General features: G+C 40.0%; 1 protein-coding gene across 13 annotated transcripts in view; it reads right to left on the bottom strand.

Moving 5' to 3' along the window:
* GTDC1 (glycosyltransferase like domain containing 1) overlaps window positions 1-17,330 on the bottom strand; it is a 523,084-nt gene that overhangs the window by 159,908 nt on the left and 345,846 nt on the right. The gene's annotated exons all lie outside the window — the stretch shown is intronic.

Here is a 17,330-nt window from a genome sequence, read left to right as displayed (position 1 = left end):
ACTTATTGGCAGAAGCAACCACATAAAATGAAACCAAGGAATTCACCATGTACTTATGAGTAAGCTGGCAGACAGAGAGGGAGACGGGCATGAGAACGTTCAACTAACCAGTGGTAGAACGCCGTGTATCAAGAATGGACGTCCTAACTTAAAACTGAGAACTAGAGATTAATTCTGACTTGGAAATCAGTAAGGGCTTAAAGAAGGTTTTAGTTGACTGATTCTGAAAGGCAGAGAAGGGGAAGTTCTGAACTGAGGGAGCACTGTGATCAAAGGAAAAGGGTGTGAAAGAGAATGAGCCCTTCCAGGATTAAGATGCAAGCCAAAGAGTCTGGGGCCAGGTCCTAGAGTCTAAGGTCTAGAGAGGCCGTCTGGGGCCAGACAACAAGGGTGTCCTCAGGGGCCCTAAGGCCCATCTAGAGACTTGGCGCCTTCCCTGGATGGAAGAGAAATGGAAAGCACACGCATGTCAGGCCAGGTGAGGAAGAAGAACCATAGAATCAAGAAAAGCAACAAGGGACATCTGGAAGAACAGAAAGAAATCTGAGAGTAACATCACACTACTGAAGTGAATGAAGAGCTCCTAAAGAACGTGTGGGAAAAGAACGAGGAGCTCTTAAAACTGTTAAAAAAAAAAAAAAAAGAGGGTGTGTGTGTGAAACACTACAGAGGTGCTATAGCACCAGAAACAATAGGGAGGTTTTGGTTCTGTTATGAAGTAGATCATGAGTTTCCCAGGAGACTAAGTGGTAAAGAATCTGCCTGCCAATGCAGGAGACGCAGGAGACGTAGATCTGATCTCTGGGTTGGAAGGATCCCCTTCAGAAGGAAATGACAACCCGCTCCAATATTCTTTCTTGAGAAATGGCATGAACAGAGGAGCCTGGCAGGCTACAGTCCAAAGGGCTGCAAAGAGTCAGATGCAACTAAGTGACTAAACAACAACAAGGGAGTCAATTACTGAGTACTCCCAGGGCAGTTCATGTTGAGGGCATGGTGGCGGAGGCAGAAACTAGATGCTGGTTAGGGAGTGAGCACAGGGAGAGAGGGGCAGAGAAGAGGACAGTGGGGAAGGCAAGGTCAAGTTCTCTTTAATGGGGCAGGTGTCCACAGGAGTATTCAACTGGGGGTACTTGCCCAGGGAAGGGAGCAGGATCCCAAGGAAACAGAAAAGTCTTAGAAGATGGAAGTAGCAAAAGAATATAAGCTGTGATATTGGCAGGCAGCTTGCTGCGGAAGGGAAGTAGGACCTTATTCAAGAGAATGTCCTGAACTTTCTTACAAGGTTGAGAGGGAAGAAGAGAAAAAGCGTATTGATTAAAAAGGAGTTTGATGGCAAATGCAGAATCCAATGCATCCTCAGAGTTGGATGAGACTATCTATTTCAAGACAGGTGAGGAGGGACAGAGTTAGAGCTTAAGGGAGCTGAGGAGTCAGAATGTCACTGTGGAGTGGCAAAAGGGCCATCACTAGTCCTGAAAGTGAGGGAGCATGAACCACACACAGAACAGTGGGGGTTCTGCTGTGACCTGGAAATCCAGTTATGGCTGCAGTATGCTGTGTTCATCCCAAAAGCTTGATGTGGGGACTTCTGTGCTTGTTTCATAAGGCCTTTCAGGAAAAATCACCTACCTATATATATATAATCCACCTACCTGCATCAGAGGGCAGACACACTGAAACCATACTCACAGAAAACTAGTCAATCTAATCACACTAGGACCACAGCCTCATCTAACTCAATGAAACCCAAGCCATGCCTGCAGGGTAACCAAAGACGGGCAGGTCATGGTGGAGAGGCCTGACAGAATGTGGTCCACTGGAGAAGGGAATGGCAAGCCACTTCAGTATTCTTGCCTTGAGAATCCCATGAACAGTAGGAAAAGGCAAAATGATAGGATACCAAAGAGGAACTCCCCAGGTCATTAGGTGCCCAATATGCTACTGGAGATCAGTGGAGAAATAACTCCAGAAAGAATGAAGGGATGGAGCCAAAGCAAAAACAATACCCAGTTGTGGATGTGACTGGTAGAAGCAAGATCCGATGCTGTAAAGAGCAATATTGCATAGGAACCCGGAATGTCAGGTCCATGAATCAGGGCAAATTGGAAGTGGTCAAACAAGAGATGGCAAGGGTGAACGTCGACATTCTAGGAATCAGCAAACTAAAATGGACTGGAATGGGTGAATTTAACTCAGATGACCGTTACATCTACGACTGCGGGCAGGAATCCCTTAGAAGAAATGGAGTAGCCATCATGGTCAACAAGAGTCCGAAATGCAGTACTTGGATGCAATCTCAAAAACGACAGAATGATCTCTGTTCGTCTCTAAGGCAAACCATTCAATATCACAGTTATCCAAGTCTATGCCCCAACCAGTAATGCTGAAGAAACTGAAGTTGAACGGTTTTATGAAGACCTACAAGTCCTTTTAGAACTAACACCCAAAAAAGATGTCCTTTTCATTATCGGGGACTGGAATGCAAAAGTAGGAAGTCAAGAAACACCTGAAGTAACAGGCAAATTTGGCCTTGGAATGCGGAATGAAGCAGGGCAAAGACTAATAGAGTTTGGCCAAGAAAATGCACTGGTCATAGCAAACACCCTCTTCCAACAACACAAGAGAAGACTCTACACATGGACATCACCAGATGGTCAACACCGAAATCAGATTGATTATATTCTTTGCAGCCAAAGATGGAGAAGCTCTGTACAGTCAACAAAAGCAAAACCAGGAGCTGACTGTGGCTCAGATCATGAACTCCTTATTGCCAAATTCAGACTTAAATTGAAGAAAGTAGGGAAAACCAATAGACCATTCAGGTATGACCTCAATGAAATCCCTTATGATTATACAGTGGAAGTGAGAAATAGATTTAAGGGTCTAGATCGGATAGATAGAGTGCCTGATGAACTATGAAATGAGGTTCGTGACATTGTACAGGAGACAGGGATCAAGACCATCCCCATGGAAAAGAAATGCAAAAAAGCAACATGGCTATCTGGGGAGCCCTTGCAAATAGCTGTGACAAGAAGAGAAGTGAAAAGCAAAGGAGAAAAGGAAAGATATAAGCATCTGAATGCAGAGTTCCAGAGAATACCAAGAAGAGATCAGAAAGCCTTCTTCAGCGATCAATGCAAAGAAATAGAGGAAAACAACAGAATCAGAAAGACTAGAGATCGCTTCAAGAAAATTAGAGATACCAAGGGAACATTTCATGCAAAGATGGGCTCGATAAAGGACAGAAATGGTATGGACCTAACAGAAGCAGAAGATATTAAGAAGAGGTAGCAAGAATACACAGAAGAACTGTACAAAAAAGATCTTCATGACCCAGATAATCATGATGATGTGGTCACTAATCTAGAGCCAGACATCTTGGAATGTGAAGTCAAGTGGGCCTTAGAAAGTATCACTACAAACAAAGCTAGAGGAGGTGATGGAATTCCAGTTGAGTTGTTTCAAATCCTGACAGATGATGCTGTGAAAGTGCTGCACTCAATAGGCCAGCAAGTTTGGAAAACTCAGCAGTGGCCACAGGACTGAAAAGGTCAGTTTTCATTCCAATTCCAAAGAAAGGCAATGCCAAAGAATGTTCAAACTACCGCACAATTGCACTCATCTCACATGCTAGTAAAGTAATACTCAAAATTCTCCAAGCCAGGCTTTAGCAATCCGTGAACTGTGAACTCCCTGATGTTCAAGCTGGTTTTAGAAAAGGCAGAGGAACCAGAGATCAAATTGTCAACATCTGCTGGATCATCGAAAAAGCAAGAGAGTTCCAGAAAAACATCTATTTCTGATTTATTGACTATGCCAAAGCCTTTGACTGTGTGGATCACCACAAACTGTGGACAATTCTGAAAGAGATGGGAATACCAGACCACCTGACCTGCCTCTTGAGAAATCTGTATGCAGGTCAGGAAGCAATAGCTAGAACTGGACATGAAACAACAGACTGGTTCCAAATAGGAAAAGGAGTTCATCAAGGCTGTATATTGTCACCCTGCTTATTTAACTTCTATGCAGAGTACATCACAAGAAACGGTGGGCTGGAAGAAGCACAAGCTGGAATCAAGATTGCCAGGAGAAATATCAATAACCTCAGATATGCAGATGACACCACCCTTATGGCAGAAAGTGAAGAGGAGCTAAAAAGCCTCTTGATGAAAGTGAAAGAGGAGAGTGAAAAAGTTGGCTTAAAGCTCAACATTCAGAAAACGAAGATCATGGCATCTGGTCCCATCACTTCATGGGAAATAGACGGGAAACAGTAGAAACAGTGTCAGACTATATTTTTTGGGCTCGAAAATCACTGCAGATGGTGATTGCAGCCATGAAATTAAAAGACGCTTACTCCTTGGAAGAAAAGTTATGACCAACCTAGATAGCATATTCAAAAGCAGAGACATTACTTTGCCAACAAAGGTCCATCTAGTCAAGGCTATGGTTTTTCCAGAGGTCATGTATGGATGTGAGAGTTGGACTGTGAAGAAGGCTGAGCACCAAAGAATTGATGCGTTTGAATTGTGGTGTTGGAGAAGACTCTTGAGGGTCCCCTGGACTGCAAGGAGATCCAACCAGTCCATTCTGAAGGAGATCAACCCTGGAATTTCTTTGGAAGGAATGATGCTAAAGCTGAAGCTCCAGTACTTTGGCCACTCATGCGAAGAGTTGACTCATTGGAAAAGACTCTGATGCTGGGAGGGATTGGGGGCTGGAGGAGAAGGGGACGACCCAGGATGAGATGGCTGGATGGCATCACGGACTCAATGGACGTGAGTCTGAGTGAACTCTGGGAGATGGTGATGGACAGGGAGGCCTGGCGTGCTGCGATTCATGGGGTCGCAAAGAGTCGGACACGACTGAGCGACTGAACTGAAACTGAACTGAAACCTGCCCACCACTCGTGCACTGTCATAAGCAGATGAAGCAGATATTGCATAGAGACAGATAAAACTCAAAGAATGGGGCTAACCCCCTTGGTATGCTCCCATAAAATAATGCATTAATTCTTGATTTAAAATGAAAGAGATGGGAAAAGAATCTAACTGTGTGTATATATATATGTGTGTGAAGTCACTCAGTCGTGTCCGACTCTTTGCAATCCTGTGGACTGTAGCCCACCAGGCTCCTCTGTCCATGGGATTCTCCAGGCAAGAATACTGGAGTGGGTTGCCATTTCCTTCTCCAGGGGATCTTCCCAACCCAGGGACTGAACCCAGATCTCCTGCTTTGCAGGCAGACGCTTTATCCTCTGAGCCACCAGGGAAGCTTGTGTGTATATATATATGTGTGTGTATATATATACAGACATATATACACACGTATATAAAACTCAGTCACTCTGCTTGTGCACCTGAAAATAACACAGCATTGTAAGTTAACTACATTTTAATTTTTAAGAAGACCTCTGAATAGCTCATTTAGATTATCAGGTTAAGAAAATTTCTTGAATTATAATGAATGTTGTACTAATTTTTTTTCATGTATCTACTGATCTCTAAAAACTCAGTGGTCACAACCTCAGTTTTGTTAGGTTTTATAATGCTTTACTGAAAAATTAGAGCATTTATTTTTAAAAAATAGAAAGAAACTTGGGCATATACAGATTAGTGTTTCAGATCTCACAGATCCAAAAATCAAGAAGGGAAGTAACCAACTTTCTTACTGATATAAATTCAAAATACTGAGGAGATTGTAAGGAACTAAAAATCAATAGGATATTTTCCAACGATCACCACAAAAGGGAAAAAAAAAAAAAATGACCATGACAATGTCCTCAACTTCTCCTAAACAAATGGAACAAGTGGTAAGAAAAAGAACATAGGTACATATGTGGAAAACAACAATGAAGCAAGTGGAGTAACCTATTTGTTTATGTCAGATAAAGAGCACCAGGCAAGCTTATAAAGGATTTTAAGAGAATTACAAACTTGGTACACAAAGAATTCACAATTAAAAAAAAAAAAATCAATGGGGATTGAAAAAACATATCTTCATTTTAGAAAACAGTATCATGACCCATCTTGTTAAAAAAAATCCATTTACATTGGCCAGCATGTGAGCAAAATTGAAAATTAAAAGAGATGGGAGATTGGCTACAGGGTTGTAAACAATGGGAATTGGTAACTGACAAGGAATTTAGCTGTGGCAAGGTGCTAGGCTTGCTTTTATTCAACATGTTTCCTACAGGTTCTCAAGGAAGAACAGATTCTCACCTTAACTCGGGTTGTGAATGACTGACTTGATAGGTGGTGGTGAATAAGGACATGGGAAGATGTGGAATATCAATATGGACAGAAATCCAAAACTCAGCTTATTAACATTATGAAACTGACAAAATAAAAATGAACCTGAATGCAGAAGGACACACTGAAAAGATTATTTGGATTTCCTGGAATTTGACCAGATGAGTCTGTGTGCTGACTGCACCAGCAAACTGATGCTGCTAAGTTATGGAACATGATCTACAGTGAAGGGAAAGACCAAGTCTGTGGGTGCAGAAATACTGTGCAAAAGCTGATTTCATCAGAGGCACCTGATAACTGTATATGTTTGAAAATTAGAGAGTTTTTAGAAGAGCAATAATAATGATTAAGGCAATGGGAGAATTGATTTACGAGGACAGATTAAAGGAGCTAAATATGAATAGCCTGGTTAAGTGACAACTAGAGGGGTACATAATAGGAGTCTCCAAGCAAAGGGCGTAATTATTTATCTGGATACAGTGGGGTATAACTAGGAGTAATGAGATGAAATTAAGAATGGGAAAATTTAAGCTGAATTTCAAGAAAAAAGTCCCTGATGGTGTAAATTATTAGCTCATGGAATAAATTCCCTATGGAAATGCTATAGCTGGGGAAACTTCATAATAGAACTGGACAAAATACCAATGAATAATATAAGTAATAACCCAGTACTTGAAAGAAGGTGGTTACATGCTATGCTTTCCTTGTTGACTATATCTTCTCATATTTTTCTTTAATAATCTATTTAGAGTGATTGTTACCCAAAGAAGTATTTAGACAATTGTCTAAATCTGAAAGGGAATATGTCCTTTAGGTGAGTGAGGCTAAAATTGCTTTAGTTTTCATATACTCTGCAGCAGTAAGCAGAAATAATTTTTTACTACTTTGTTTTAGCAGAGCTGGTCTTGAAGCAGGCTGGACAAACATATTACTGTTTCTTAAAAATAAAACAAAACAATCCTCATCTACCATCCTACACAGTCTATTCTGATTCTCTGTGCCATGAAGCTCATATTTTCAGACATGTTTAATATAAACAATTTATTGCCATAATAGAAATCAAAAACTTTATTTCAGCTTTTCTAAATGTAGCTCTATGGTCAATTACTTCACATCAATACCAAGATCAAATAGGCATAATACTAACAAGCAGTTTGCTTAATAATAGTCACCACACTAATTAACCCATCCAGAATGTTCTTAATCAGATGCTATTTGTAATGTACAGTTTAAGAGAAAGCTGGCAATAAATGGTTCTATGCTAAAAAAGAAAATAATACCTTACTGATGGGGTGATACTGGCTTTTTTATAGAAGTGGACAGAATGTTTGCACTATCCTGGCGGGAACTTAATGAAGTAACTATGCAAATAGGCACATGTCTGAACACTTCCTTTCTTCTCCCCAGCTCCAACTCTGGTGGAGGTGCTAATGAGAAGAGGAGAGGTACTGAGGTAAGAAGGGAAGAGGAAAAAGGAAAGAAGAAAACCAGTGAGCTGCCTTCTAGAGCATATGCCAGGTTTGCATTTTATCATCCCCCTGATTTTTTACAAAGTCTTTATTGAATTTTTTTTTTTTTTACAATATTGTTTTATGTCTTGGCTTTTTTTGGCTGTGAGGCATGTGGGATCCCAACTAGGGATCAAACTTGTACCCCGTACCCTGGAAAGTGAAGCCATAACTACTGGACCTCCAGGAAAATTCCCCACCCACCTCCAATTTTTCTTAAAGAAACGTTCAGTTCAGTTCAGTTTAGTCGCTCAGTAGTATCCGACTCTTTGCGACCCCATGGACTGCAGCATGCCAGGCCTCCCTGTCCATCACCAACTGCCGGAGTCTACCCAAACCCATGTCCATTGAGTTTGTGATGCCATCCAACCATATCATCCTCTGTCGTCCCCTTCTCCTCCTGCCTTCAATCTTGCCCAACATCAGGGTCTTTTCAAATGAGTCAGCTCTTCGCATCAGGTGGCCAAAGTATTAGAGATTCAGCTTCAACATCAGTCCTTCCATTGAACACCCAGGACTGATCTCGTTTAGAATGGACTGGTTGGATCTCCTTGCAGTCCAAGGGACTCTGAAGAGTCTTCTCCAGCACCACAGTTCAAAAGCATCAATTCTTTGGTGCTCAGCTTTCTTTATAGTCCAACTCTCACATCCATACGTGACTACTGGAAAAACCATAGCTTTGACTAGACGGACCTTTGTTGACAAAGTAATGTCTCTGTGTTTTAATATGCTATCTAGGTTCAGTTCAGTTCAGTCTCTCAGTCGTGTCCAACTCTTTGCGACCCCATGAATCGCAGTATGCCAGGCCTCCCTGTCCATCACCAACTCCCAGAGTTCACTCAGACTCACGTCCATCGAGTCAGTGATGCCATTCAGCTATCTCATCCTCTGTTGTCCCCTTCTCCTCCAGCCCCCAATCCCTCCCAGCATCAGAGTCTTTTCCAATGAGTCAACTCTTCGCATGAGATGGCCAAAGTACTGGAGCTTCAGCTTTAGCGTCATTCCTTCCAAAGAAATCCCAGGGCTGATCTCCTTCAGAATGGACTGGTTGGATCTGCCCACCTAACTCACAGAATGTCCTTCCTCTTTCTAAATCTCTCAGAAAACCTACTCAACTTTTTTTTTTTTTAACTTTTAGAAAGATTCTGATTACTGCAGTCGTTTCCAATCTATTATTAGCCATAGGACCCCACCCTCAACTTTTTTCCAACCAACAGCCGATCTTTGAAACAGAAGTAGAACCTCCTTTCTGCTGCCTATCCTTCCCCACTTCTGTCCCCCAGTTTAGGTCTAGAGGCACTGTCAAAAAACCCAGTATTGTGTTGAGGGATGTTTAAAGACATAGTTTGAATAAGTACTTTCCAGACCTAAATTTGATTGTTTCCTTGTACCACCCACAACCAAACATACGAACCTAGCACTGGACCTGTATCAATGGCCAAATGCCTTATTCAGGTTAGTTTTAAAACATAAGATTTGAGAGGACCTTGAGTTGATGCTAGATTGAGGGTAAGCAAAGGAAATGCTCTAGGCTCCTTAGCTAATTTCTGCTGAAGTTGAGAAGCTAGTTTATGTTTAGCTGACAAACAGATAATTGGGGAGAAGGCGATAAAATGAAGCAAGTCAAGTCAAGGGAGGACATTAAGACGACTGACTCTGTGTTGCTGAAGAGCATGCCACGGCAGAAAAGCATGTCATGTGGACTGTATTGTTTACAAATGTCTTTTTGAGAGATTTCAATAAGAAGTATTCACTACATAAGTTCAACTTATAGAATCTCATAAATTAATACCCACAGATAAGAGTCCACAAGATGGATGAATAAGTTATACTTCTCAAAGCAAATGTGGAAGACAGCATGTGAAAAAAAAAGATGCAAATGAGTGAATGATTAAAGAAACAGAGAGACAGCATAACTGATCAACGATTATTCCAAATATGAAGTAATGAAGAAAGGGGAGAGCCTTAGCAACTGGAATAAGGAAACTGGCAGGCCTGTGGGCCAGACAAGGGGAAAGGATAATGAAGAAGCCCAGAATGTGTCCATGTAGCTCAGGTTGGGTGAGAGAGAGCGCTGCGGCCACCTCTCTAGGCTAAAGTCTCATAAGGCATGATGTGTTCATCACGAGTTTCATGGGAACATGTGTATTACCCTAGAGAAGCGTTTGTGAGAGATCAAGTTTAGGATATGCTGGGTTAAATAAAGTTAGACATTTCTTTACTGCAGAACTTCCCAAAGCACATACTAATATGTACATAAATATGTTGATTCATTCATTCATTCTTTTCATTCAATAAATATTTATTTAATATCTATTATGTTATAGAAATAATATATTTACTGTTTCCCAAACTTAGCACTCAATGAAACAAGGACAAAGCCCCCACTGCATACACACAAAGAAGCACCGAAAGAATTAACATTCAATAAAAGATACCCTGGGAAATAGTTCTTGAGACCCTAGGCGGTACCTAGCTTGAGTCAAAAAGCATGGGAAACCAGATGGGTGAAGGCATATTTTATATAGTAGGGATGGCAGAAGGAGGGGGGAAATTCATTTCGGCTCCAAATGGTGAAACTGAGCCCAAAAGCCATACACCAAGGCCACACATCAATAGAGAAAAGGAAGTATGAAGATACCAGGAAAACTTGTGAAAAAAGTAACAGAAAAAGACATGGTTCAAAGATAATATGGATGATAGCAGAAAAAAATAGATCGCCTGATTTTATCACAGCAATTTCTGTGGATTCCTGGATAGGAACCATATTGAAAATTGAAGAGAAAGGAAACAGGAATCAAAAATAATTTTTCCAAAACCAACTGGGAAGACAAATCCAGGCACTTCAGTGATTGGGTGATTTATAACAAAAGTTTATGGGTGATTTATAACAGAAACTATTCACTGTTTCCAAACAATGTGTTGGAAATTAATTACAAAATTAACATTTTTAGAATTTAGCCACATAAGCAAATATCAAAGATAATTAAAAAATCATGTTGCCCACATGTATCCAATATATCACTTATATGGTAAGCAGATTTATATAAACCTATAAAATATAAAAGTAAAGATCTTAATCTAGCATTCTCATGTATACACGCATACCCCCTATACTTCTTGCCACACTATCTTCACTAAATAAAGGAATCACAAACAAGGAAGTCTATCATAATTAAAACTAGATGTTTGAAGACCACAACATTAAACAAAAAGATTTGTGTTTGGTGGTTGGTTGTAGGATGGCTGCTCTTCTTTACTGGAGATGGCTAAGGGCTAATATTCATAAAATAGATGGCACATGTCAATGAAGGCGGTTTCAACAAGAAATTCCTGGCAGAACATAATTTGAACAAATTTGAATCACACATGAGTCAGTCACAATCCACATGCACACAGCATAAATGCTTTGGGGGAACAGCCACCCAACACCACCATGGCTGGTTAGGCCACATCATTTATGTTTTTGATTTTGAATTTACTTTTATTATTTATTTGGATGTGCCTGGTCTTAGTGGCAGCACTCGGGATCTTTGATCTTCACTGAGGCACGTGGGGCTTTTAATTGCGACATATGGGATCTAGTTCCCCGACCAGGGATGGAACCTGTGCCTTCTGCATTGGAAGCATGGAGTCTTAGCCACTGAACCATCAGGGAAGTCCCTGGGCCGTGTCATTTAGATGCTCAAGTTCTGTGCCTGAAACAAATTTCAACTTCCATGGTGCAAATTTTGAAAGCCAACATGCAACACTGACAGCAATCTAAGAGGATACTGAGCAGGAGTGTCTTGCTTGGACTACGAAGAATCTGTTTTCTGACAAGATAGGAAAACATGATCCATAGAAACCAACCTCAGTTAAAATTAACAAGCAAACTCTACTTGTTAGTCTGAGAAATGCATGCTGAAACTGAAAGCATATTTATGGTTATCAGACTGGCCTCATTATCTGTGTATGGTCCCGGATATGACACATTTAGTCAAGACAGCATCTTCTCTTGAAGGCTGCCAAAAAGAGAAGTTTCAGCTTCCTCTCTGTTGTTTAAGGTCCATCATTTTCTGATGTCTGTCCTTTAGATAGCTGGCATACATGAATGTCATAAAGAAAAGACAGTTCTGTTCCCATGAGTCTATTTCTTTCATACTTATTTTTACCAGCATTTCTAAGAATCATTTCTAAAATCTAATGCATTCCCTTTACCTTATTTATACCATTAATTTACATGGCTTCTTCTGGCAACATAGTTTATGTAATCAGTATTAATTAACTTAAATAATTATGCCTCAATTCCTCATTCTCCTATTTAAAAATTCTTATCAGAGTACAGTTTGTTTACAGTGTTGCGTTCATTTCAAGTATACAAGAAGTGAATCAGCTGTACATACACATATATTCACTCATTTTTACATTCTTTTCCCATATAGGTCCCCACAGAATATTAAGTAGAGTTCCTTGTGCTATACAGTAGGTCCTTGTTAGTTATCTATTTTATATATAGTAGTATGTATATGTCAGTTCAGTTCAGTCGCTCAGTCGTGTCCGACTCTTTGCAACCCCATGGACTGCAGCACGCCAGGCCTCCCTGTCTATCACCAATTCCTGGAGTTTATTCAACTCATATCCATTGAGTCAGTGATGTCATCCAACCATCTCATCCTCTGTCATCCCCTTCTCTTCCCACCTTCAATCTTTCCCAGCATCAGGGTCTTTTCAAACAAGCCAGTTCTTCACATCAGGTCGCTAAAGTATTGGAGTTTCAGCTTCAACATCAGTCCTTCCAATGAATATTCAGGACTGACCTCCTTTAGGAAATATGCATGTGTATATGTCAATCTCTTAATTCCAAAGCATTTTAGATTGTATACATCGATAATATAACTGCCTACTGGTATGAGCAGTTCTTTTTTATGCAATTTTATAAAATCTCTTTATGATATACTCCTCCCATACAGAACTTAAGGTCCTTATCAATGTATGAGATTAGGAAAAGCTATCCTGCATGTTGCCACAACCCATGTTTATCAAATCCAGAGCCATCCTTGTGAACATAGGCATACTTACTTTTCATGACTCACGTTCCTCTCCAAAAATTACAAAGAACAACAAAACCCTGTTATTTACACAAGGTTTACTGTAGTAATTCAACACAGTTAACAAAGTTGTAGGCTAAACTGCGAACAGTGCACCTTTATTTTCCTATCTCTTCTTTAAACATGCTCCACCCACTGGTGGTTAACTCCCTTAAGATCTTAATACTACTTTCCCACTACCCAGGTCCTCTCCTCCTCCTATTACCATGCATCCCTTTGCAGCCTATCCTGGAACTAAGTCCCACTTTGGATCTACCCTGAATCATCCTGTGCTCTCCACTCTTGGTTTTCTGGAAACTAACCTTAAATTCCCACAATGTATTCATCACCTTCCCTGTTCAATACATTACACCTTACACCTTTGCAATACCTTAACTGAAGGGAACTAATTACAAATGGGATGATTTCAGGTACCACAGTAAGCCTATGAGAAAGATTCTTTTGGGAGGACAGGTGGAGAAATCTCCGTGAAGCACCTTAAAGTAAGTCCATTCAAGCAATGGGTATGTTGAAGAGGGGAGAACTCAGGTGGTATTGGTACAAAGGACTGCACTGGCATTTCTTGTATTCGTGAATTTATACAAATCACTTAATTTCTCTGAAGCTCAGTTTTCTAATCTATGAAATGGGATAATATCTGGTTTTGCAAATTTCTTGACAAATTTAAAAGAGAGTTGGTATTGATGTGTAGATGAGCTAAGTAATAAGTCAAAGTTCTGCTTTCTTTATGTAACATCCATACTTAGGGAGTTATTCCTAAGGCCATCTTTGGTAACACTGGGTTTTCCCAGTTAGGAAATGAGTTACTATGTTGAATCAGCTAGCAAATATTCATTCAACAAATATCTGAGCTCCCTGTATGAGCAAGAGGTTGTGTCTATATTTACAAAGCTTTTATAGCATACATAGTGATGTTTGACACTTATTTTGGTCTCTCAGCCAGAGATTGAAAACTATCCATATTATCTTTAAACTAAACTGTATTTATTGATTCCGCTACTAAAATGATATGTTTTCCATTTAAACATAACAATTCGCTCATCTTTTGTTTCATTAATAACTCAGAAGTGAAGTTTTAAAAGCATCTATTCATTTACCCCACTTAATTTAATGACAGTATAAAAAAACAAGTTCCCAAATGTGAATATGAAGAAATTTTTTTCAAGTAAGAGGAAGAGGCTGTTCTACATAGACCCAGCAAGTTGCTTTGTATGGATTAACCAGTACATGTTCACATTACTCTGAGAATCCATATCTTCTATAGCATCACTAAAACATTGAAGGAAAACTCTAAAAATGATCTCTAGTTATGTTTCCTATTCCACAGATTTTTTTTTGGAAGCCATTATTTGGAAGTTGAAAGCAAGACAGTAAAATGTGCTCATACTGAAGAAAGGATCACTTCCTTCTTTCCAGGCAAAATAAGAATTCCTTTAAGCAGTTTCCAACTGGAGAGTTTCCATTAGAACACGGTATCATTTCAGGGGTGCTATGGACTGAAATGTGTTCCCTTAAAATTCATATGTTGAAGACCTAACTGTGAATGTGACTAAGTTTGGAGATAGAGTTTTTAGGAGGTATGTGTGTGTGTGCTATGTTCCTTCAGTCGTGTCCAACTCTTCGTAACCCCATGAACTGTAGCCCGCCAGGCTCCTCTGTCCATGGGATTCTCCAGGCAAGAATACTGGAGTGGGCTGCAATTCCCTCCTCCAGGGGATCTTCCCAAGCCAGGGGATCGAACCTGTGCCTCTTGAGGCTTCTGCATTACAGGTGCATTCTTTACTGCTGAGCCATCGCAGAAGCCCTCTTTAGGAGGTAAGAAATAGATGGGGAAACAGTGGAAACAGTGGCAGACTATGTTTTTGGGCCCTAAAATCACTGCAGATGGTGATTGCAGCCATGAAATTAAAAGATGCTTACTCCTTGGAAGGAAAGTTATGGCCAACCTAGATAGCATATTCAAAAGCAGAGATATTTGCCAACAAAGGTCCGTCTAGTCAAGGCTATAGTTCTTCCAGTGGTCATGTATGGATGTGAGAGTTGGACTGTGGAGAAAGCTGAGCACCGAAGAAAGAATTGATACTTTTGAACCGTGTTGGAAAAGACTCTTGAGAGTCCCTTGGACTGCAAGGAGATCCAACCAGTCCATTCTGAAGGAGATCAGCCCTGGGTATTCTTTGGAAGGACTGATGCTAAAGCTGAAACTCCAATACTCTAGCCACCTCATGTGAAGAGTTGACTCATTGGAAAAGACTGATGCTGGAAGGGATTGCAGGCAGGAGAAAGAGACGACAGAGGATGAGATGGCTGGATGGCATCACCGACTCAATGAACATGAGTCTGAGTGAACTCCGGGAGTTGGTGATGGACAGGGAGGCCTGGCGTGCTGCAGTTCATGGTGTTGCAAAGAGTCAGACACGATTGAGCGACTGAACTGAACTGAGAGTTAAATAAGGGCATAAGGATTGTGCCATACTCCAATAGGACTATGTGGCCTTAAAAGAAGAGGAGGAGATCTCTTTCTCTCCCCTCCCCACATGTGAGGATGCAGCCAGAAGGCAGCCATCTGCAAAACTGTAAGACAGCTCTCCTCAGAACTAGCTATCCTAGCACCCTCAGCTCAGACTTCCAGCCTCCATAACTGTAAAATAAGTTCTGCTGTTTAAACCACCAAGTCGATGGTATTTTGTTATGGCAACCCTAGATGATGAATACAACGAGACATTATTGTGGAAAAGAGGAGAAAGAGTCAATGCTGAGATGAGTGAAATTTCCTGAACAGAGAGAGTATCAGGAAAATGATGGATTAGGAGGTGCCATATCCATGTTGACAGATAGTGACAACAGAAGAATACTGTACAGGAAGAGAGAGCTGACCATCAAAACTGACAAGAGAATCTAGGGGATGAAAAGAAGAAAATGTGGGAACTTTCTTGTGAAACAAAAATGTTCCTTTTATTTATTTATTTATTTATTTTTACTAAAAATAAATTTTAAAAGTATAGAAAATTGAGTTTAGGAGAGAATTATTTTTAAGTGTGTTCAGTTGTGAAGATATTTACTTAATCTCTTTAAACTTGGGTTTTCTCAAATATTCAGTGAGAATGAGACCAGTCCCCTAAACTTCTCAGGGAAGTAGGAGGATCAAATTTTTAACCTATTGATTATCTTATAATTAATAGGAGGCAAAAAGGTACACTGGATCAGGCAGGTCTCTAGGTATATCACATAGTTTTCAGTTCAGGACTCTGCCACTTATTAGCTGCCTTGGGGAAACAGCTTTCTCTCAATCAGCTACCCCAGCTGTAAAATGGGGTTAATAACAATGCTGCTGTGCCGAGTTCTGTTTTCCATGTTATGTGCCACCTAGTAAAAGGTCAGTAAATACCATCATTTTTTATTTTTGATAATAATGAAGATCATCATCACTTTGTTTAATGGTTACTAAAGAGACGACGTTCTAAAAATTCCAGTTTCTGACTCAACTGGCCCTTTCGCAGTTAAACTACTTATAAAATCCGAGACCATGCCTTTTGCAAGATGCATTTTTCTTGTTAACTCTCACAGGTTTACACCTAGCCATCCATTTAAGGCAGGCATTTTAATATGTTACCTTATTTTCATTTGTACAATAATCAAAGATTTGTTCTCTGCCTAGAGGCACATTAATTACAAAAAGGCTCAATGTTATAAATCAAATATATTCCTCCCTTCATATTATTTGTTTCCTTTTTTCTACCTTCAGCTTTTCCTTGTCCTTCCTTTTATTTCTTCATTTTTCTAACTGAGAGTTCTCATCTTCCCCCTTCTTAAAGCTGCATAAACCAGAAAACTAAAACCAGGAAATTTAAAACATCAGTTTCCAGGTCTCTGAAGCATGAACAGATGGGCATCAAAAATCCAGTCCTTTTTTTTTTTCCTTTTTCATTTGCCTACCCACAACCTGAATAAATCAAAATTACCAGCAAATCCAACTTTCAGCACACCCCATTCCCCACCACTTTGTTTTGCTACCACATTAAATGCTACAGCACTAAGTACTGATTCACTTCAAGTTCTGGTTGTACTGCTGTCTAAAATTTTTAAGCCACAAAAACTGTCTTTATTCTGAACTAATATTTGAAGATATAATTTTGTTAATTTTACATCTGAAATAAAGTCTTTAAATGTACAAAGCGAGTGTATAAGCGCTTCCATTTTCTTCAGGTTTCCTATGGTTTCCAGTATTTCTAAGTTTGGAAAAGAGGTTGTAAAAATATAACAGATGGGTAAACTGCTCAGCTATCACTAGAATATAACCAAGGCTTGAAGGTAAAGAAAGACTTACATACTCAGTGAAAATACTGAGTGAAAAAGGTCAGAACAAAAAACCTCATTGAACATTTAAACAAACCGGAATGTCTAGTATGTGGAAAATATGATGCTGTGAAAGTGCTGCACTCAATATGCCAGCAAATTTGGAAAACTCAGCAGTGGCC

The sequence above is a fragment of the Ovis aries genome, chromosome 2 (genome assembly GCF_016772045.2).
Source record: "Ovis aries strain OAR_USU_Benz2616 breed Rambouillet chromosome 2, ARS-UI_Ramb_v3.0, whole genome shotgun sequence".
In the NCBI taxonomy this organism is placed as follows: Eukaryota; Metazoa; Chordata; class Mammalia; order Artiodactyla; family Bovidae; genus Ovis; species Ovis aries.
Note: the sequence above shows the minus strand (reverse complement) of the source record. Positions and strands in the feature narration are given on the sequence as shown.